Consider the following 6,339-nt stretch of genomic DNA (forward strand, 5'->3'; position numbering starts at 1 on the left):
ATACTATCATATCAATGTTGGGAAGCAGATAATCATCCTTTAAGGAAGCCTTTTTGAGATCTCAAAAATCAGTGCACATCCTAATCTTGTGATTAGGTTTAGCCACAATGACAATATTCAAAATCCAAGGAGGGTAGTCAATAGGGTGAATGAATCTTGCATCCAATAATTTCTCAACAGCTTTGACAAGCAAAGCTATTTTGGGATTTGTTTTTCTAATATTTTGCTTCATGGGTTTAGCATCAAGAATTAGAACAATATTATAAGTGACAATCTTAGGATCAATGTTAGGAATGTCAAAGTATATCCAAGAAAATATTTCATGGAACTTGTGTAATAAATCCAAATATTCCTTTTTTTCCTCATCAGTAAGACATTTCCCCACCTTTATAATCGTGTCTTTGTTACAAGAATCCATCTTTAATCCCTTGTTCTTGAGCACCACAACCATTGCCATTATATCCACTCTTAACTAAGATATGGAAACCAAGACCATAAAGGTTAGCCATTTCAGTGAGAGAAGGAGTTTTTCATAAGTTTGAATGTCAAAACAGTTGAGGTAGGAATAGGTGAAGACTTATAATTAGAAGTAGCCACAAAGTTGTTACTTAATGGCTTAGACAAAGTGGGTTGTTTTTTTGGTTCATCCTTGTCTTCCTTATTTTAAAACTTAGGCTCCCTTGGAGGGATTATATATTAACCTACAAAAGTAGGGTTAAATTCCAAGGACCCCCAATCATCATTTGAGAGTACCTTCTCAGGGGAAAAGACATCTTCGTGAGGAGATTCAGATTGAGAAGAATCTTTTTTAGGAATTTTGGGATCATTTGGAGGAATAGGATTGGTAGAGGGGAAAGTGATACTAGAAGGAGAAGGGATGTCAGAAACAGTTGGAGAAGAACTAATGAAGGAGAAGAATTATCTGCATTGACCTGACCTGCCAGTTTCCCTCATGAATTTTCAATTATAGTGCAAAGTTCTTCACGAAGGACACCACCACATCATCTAGAGTCTATGCTTCAATTTTTTTCTTTGATCCCATGGAGGCCAATAGTCCTTTGTCTAAAGAAGTGCTTCTTGAATAGTCATGGGGGGGAGAGGTAAAGCTTGAAATCACCCTTCTATTGGGAGATTCTGTACATAATCTCTTGGTCTTCTAAAAGCTGAAAATTACTTCGAGTCCACCAACTTTGGATCCACACTATAGAAATTTTTGGATATTGACTTCCAAATATCCTTTAGTGCAAAAGCATCATTCTTATAATAGAAAAAAGGTGCTCCTTGCATGAACACATTGATTTCCTCCAAGCATGGCCCAATAGGTTTTGCAAGAACTACAAAACCAGTTAGTCCCTCTGGACATAAATTAGAGACATCACATCACACACTCCACACATTGTTTGTTTGTATTGCATACTCTCTATATATTTATCACCCTTAAACACTTTCCTCTACTTTTCTCCAATTGCTCTCTTCTAGGCAGCTGATGAGCTTGTTTCCAGGTCATTCAAGATAATGCCTGCTTGCTTTCTTTTACGAAATTTGCTTGCACATGACTCTCCAGCTTGTATGTTCTTCTTCCGTACAGATATAAATTTTAATTCACGCTTAGATAATAATTAAATAAAATAAACATTTGTAATGAAAATATTTAGTCATTTGATGTTACATATTATCTAAAGGAAAGATCCTAGACAATTCTTGGAGAAAGGAAACATCATTGATAATCATTTTTTGCAAATAACACTAAATAAAATAAATAAAAAATGTTTCATGTAATTTTTAAAAGTAGAACTCATTCAATGCTTTCATGCACTGACGACAAAGCCGTCTGACCCACACCATTATCTATAATAGAACAAATCAATATAATAAGCTATTATAAAGAATATATACAAAAATATGAAAGAACATTAAATTACCATTACAAACCCATCATTTCAAATGAAAGGTGAATCCATCATCATTTAGATGGTATAGTGTTTGGAAGAAGGGTATATGAGAAACCCTACTTTTAATGGTTTGTGAGAGGCTAAATAAGGGATTTTGCATCTAAGAAGGTTAAAACTTGTAAATAATTGCATTTCCTTAGTTTTGAATCATATACTTTCCAAAGCAACCTTTTGATAGTAGATTATGTGTACCATCCTAATCCAAAAAGCATTCATTTTGTCTACATCCGATAGTCATTGCTAAAATTAGTTTAAAGTGGATTCATTTAGGGACCTTTCATAAAATATTCTCAACTTACACATCATAAAAGGATCTTAAAATATTCATTGTTTATAATGATAAGAATTTGGTTGTTCCATACACCTTCCTTTACTATTTTAAAAATATCATCGACCAAAATATTGTGGAGCAGTAGTATGGAGTGCATTTCATCAATTTTGTGCCTAAATATTTCATCATACCACTTTCTTTTCAAAGGTGACTGATCGATTGTGGTGTTTGGGTAATGCATTCCAAATAGATACAGTTGCATACCATTTATCTATATTGATTAAAGACTTATCCTAATGGCATTAAATTAAAGTTCTTTCTCTATTTTCTGGTGATCTCTGGAGTAGAGGATGCTTTGCATCGACCTGGGATACATTTAACTTGTGTTGTATCTATGGAAATATGTATCCTAGGATGATGCAATGCAACCTCTACCCCACCAATACTAGATAGAGGAGAAAGTACTTTAATTTAAAACCATCAGGATAAAATGCTTTCAAGACATATATTAGGTATAAAAGGAAGCCTACCCTATCATTTGAAGGGGTCTTCCTACAATTCAAGTTATCTGTTAATTATAAAATCAATTCAATTCGAAGTGAACAGGCAATCAAGCATTGAAGGAGAATTCAAGTTGGTGCAGGTGCATTTGGAAGACTAAAGGACTCAATGAAGCCATTAAAGACTTTTGAAGGTCTTAGGAGTGAAGAGCCAATAAATTATGACGTCTTAAGGGGCCAACCTTAAACAACACACACTAAGCTTTGACTTCTTAGGTGTGTTGTGGGCCCATTCCTTCCCTTGACGTCCCTTCCCATCCATTTCCCTTAAAAAGACAATCGCCATTAGCATTTTAATTCAAATAGTGTTCCCACGTTTGACTGCATAGAACAAAGCAAATGGCATAAGAAACTCTCATCTACCTCGCAGCTGTCATAGAATAACTCCTCGAGGAGATATTCTCATGACCTTTCCTACTTTATGTTGTCGATGAAAGACATAAGCATCCTCACAATGCAGTCAATGCAACAAATAGATTTCCATTTTGATCAGTTTTATTTTCCAACGTACTCTCTACCTGTGCCAAAATGGGAGCTTTGGAACAAAGTATGGGCTTCCATCAAAGCAGAAGGTAAGGGCAATTAATATTAGATAATTACGGTTGAAAATGCTCTATTTGACATGTTTGGAAAATGTGGAAGTATAGACATGAAAGCGCATGAACTGTTTGGTCAGATGCATCAAAGAAATGTGATCTAATGGAATGCTATGATTGTAGGATATGCACAAAATGTGTTTGAAATGGATTTAGAAACTTCCAACCAAATGTGATTAGTGAGTATAGATGTTGTAGTGCAACTGCCCAGGTACACATGCATGCAAAATGTGTAAGCTTAGATAAGGCACATGAACTGTTTGACATAATGCCTCAAAGATCACCCAATATCCAATGACGATTGTGAGAAAGAAAACATCAAATTTTTGAGAATCTTAAATATTTATTTATTCATCACTATAAATCTATTATGATTTTAGTCTCAATATTGTAGAAATTTATTCTATTATGAATACAATATTTAGGGATGTAATCTTTATATATATTTTTTAATTAGGAAAAGGTCCTAATAGAATCCCCAACTAATTAATCTAGAGAAAGATACCACTAAAGAAAGAAATTCAATCCTCACCACTATGGTCTTGAAGGCTTTTAAGACACTTGGATTCCTATTTTGGCCTGCTTTTCCTTGACCCTATGTAAAGATAGTAAACTAGTTTGAGAGAATCTATTGGGTGGGAAATTGTGTATGGTTGCAATTATTTTCATGCATGGAAAGTGATTTAAAGTTTGGACCAATAGAGGATAAGTATTTCTTGAACCTTCGAGGACATGTGTAGAGCACCGCATGGATGTTTCTCCATTATTGAACTCTCTGAATATGTAAGTAAATTATTTTTGGTTGATGATACAGTAAGTGTGGTATTTGTCTTTTCGATACGTTGTGGATAATATTAATCAAATATGGAATTTTTTTGATGCTATATACACTATGTTTTGGATTGAATTTAGGTAAGAAAAGAGGTAATGGAAGAATAAAAGAGGTACACAAAGGAAGAAGAGTGAAATAGGTGGTTTGGGATGGAGGTTACAAGTATACGATAATTCGTATGGATAATTTATTGTCTATAAAAATGGTAGAAAAGAGGTGCAAAATCCTAGGGTTTAAGGCAGTCTAGAGAAATAATTAATATTAAATAATATAGAATACACACACACACATCCTCTTACAAAAAATAAAATCAATTTTCAAAGAGGCAAATAAGCTATCACAACTTCAATATGAATGAATGCCTCATCTACAGAAGCAAAAGGTACCTCTAATGGTTTCAAAAATTTGTCAAAATAGTTATGATATACCAAATAATCAAGTGGAATATCCTTTAGGTAACTAATATTATCTTCAAACTATTTATTTTGGTTTTCATCATATATGGACCTAATTGCTCCACCTTTAGGAGATAACTATAGGAGATAATTTATTACATTTAAAAGTCCATCATAAATAAATAAATTATACATGCTATGTGAATGTTTACTATCACAAATTGATTTTAATTCATTTATCTACATGAATACACTCTTTATTTATTATTTATAGGAATGGAGCACTCACATGGGCAAACAAAATGCTAGGTTTGAGAAAAATAGTTAAGAGATTGGATATATTTTTTTATATTTTCCAAATGGCTTGAGTATAATGATAATATAATTTTTATAATAGGTTTATATCACTTTCCTTTGACTTGGTCATGGAAGATCATCTAAACCCCAAATGCACCTTCATCTTTAAAAACATGTAGTTTAAGGTCAGTCATTCATATCTATCTTATCAAACATTAGAGGAGTGAGCTTCTAAAAGTAAGAAGTACCAAGATGCGTGCTCTAGTAAAAATTTTGTAGTCCGAAATATCCATAAAATTTGGAACAATAATACAATTTTTTAATAATATTTAATTGTAAAAGAAAGGATTAAAATGGAACTAAACACTCTAAATAAATTAATCAGGGTTAAAGGGATAAACTAGGATCAATTCATGAAGGCAAGATCTGTTATCTCAAAATTAATAGATACATGCAAGAAAAGAAATATTAAATCTAGAGATAAAATTATTGAAAAATTTAGCTAGCTAAAAGTGAAAAGAACATAAAAAATTTTCACAACTTAACCAAGAAAATAAGAAGCTAAAATAATTCTATCAAATGCCATAGAGGAGAATCTCTCACTAATTATAGAAGAGAATCTCTCACTAATTCTAAACTCATTAAGATTGAATCAATGTTCTTTTAAGAGGATTGAAACATGTAGGAACAAATAGAATTCTTATAGTTCATTCCCTTATTAAGTGAATATAGTCGAATCTTAATGGAGATTGAAAAATGCATTCCAGGAGAACAATTATCTTTGAGGTATTATGTTAAACAGTTCATGTGCCTTGTCTAAGTTTACACATTTTGCATACATGTCTACCTGGGAAGTTGTGCTACAACATCTCTATGATGGATGTTCGTACCCTACTCCAAAGCTCTCATTTCGCACAAACTAGAAGAATGCTGGCAAAGGTTGTAGAGGGTAAAGGCTGCTGGCCATTGTAGGGTCTGACTTTATACCCACCGATCAGATTTCGTTGGAATTTTGTAAATCCATTTCAACAAACATTGTTTGTACGTATCCTTCAATCATAGCATTTCATTAGACCACATTTCTTTGAGGCATCTGACCAAATAGTTCATGCCCTTTGTCTATACTTCCACATTTTCTAAACATGTCAAGAAAAGCATTTCCAACTATAAGCATTTGATATTAATTTCCCTTACCTTCTGCTTTGATGGAAGCCCATACTCTGTTCCAAAGCTCCCATTTTGACACAAGCAGAGAGTATGTTGGCAAATAAAACTGATTGAAATGGAAATCTGTTTGTTGTATCGACTGTATTGTGAGGACGCTTATGCCTTTCATCCACTGCATAAAGTGAGAAAGGACATGATAATATCTCAATGGGGAGGTATTCTATGACAGCTGCGAGGTAGAAAAGAGTTTCCTATGCCATTTGCTTTGT

The sequence above is a fragment of the Cryptomeria japonica genome, chromosome 10 (genome assembly GCF_030272615.1).
Source record: "Cryptomeria japonica chromosome 10, Sugi_1.0, whole genome shotgun sequence".
In the NCBI taxonomy this organism is placed as follows: domain Eukaryota; kingdom Viridiplantae; phylum Streptophyta; class Pinopsida; order Cupressales; family Cupressaceae; genus Cryptomeria; species Cryptomeria japonica.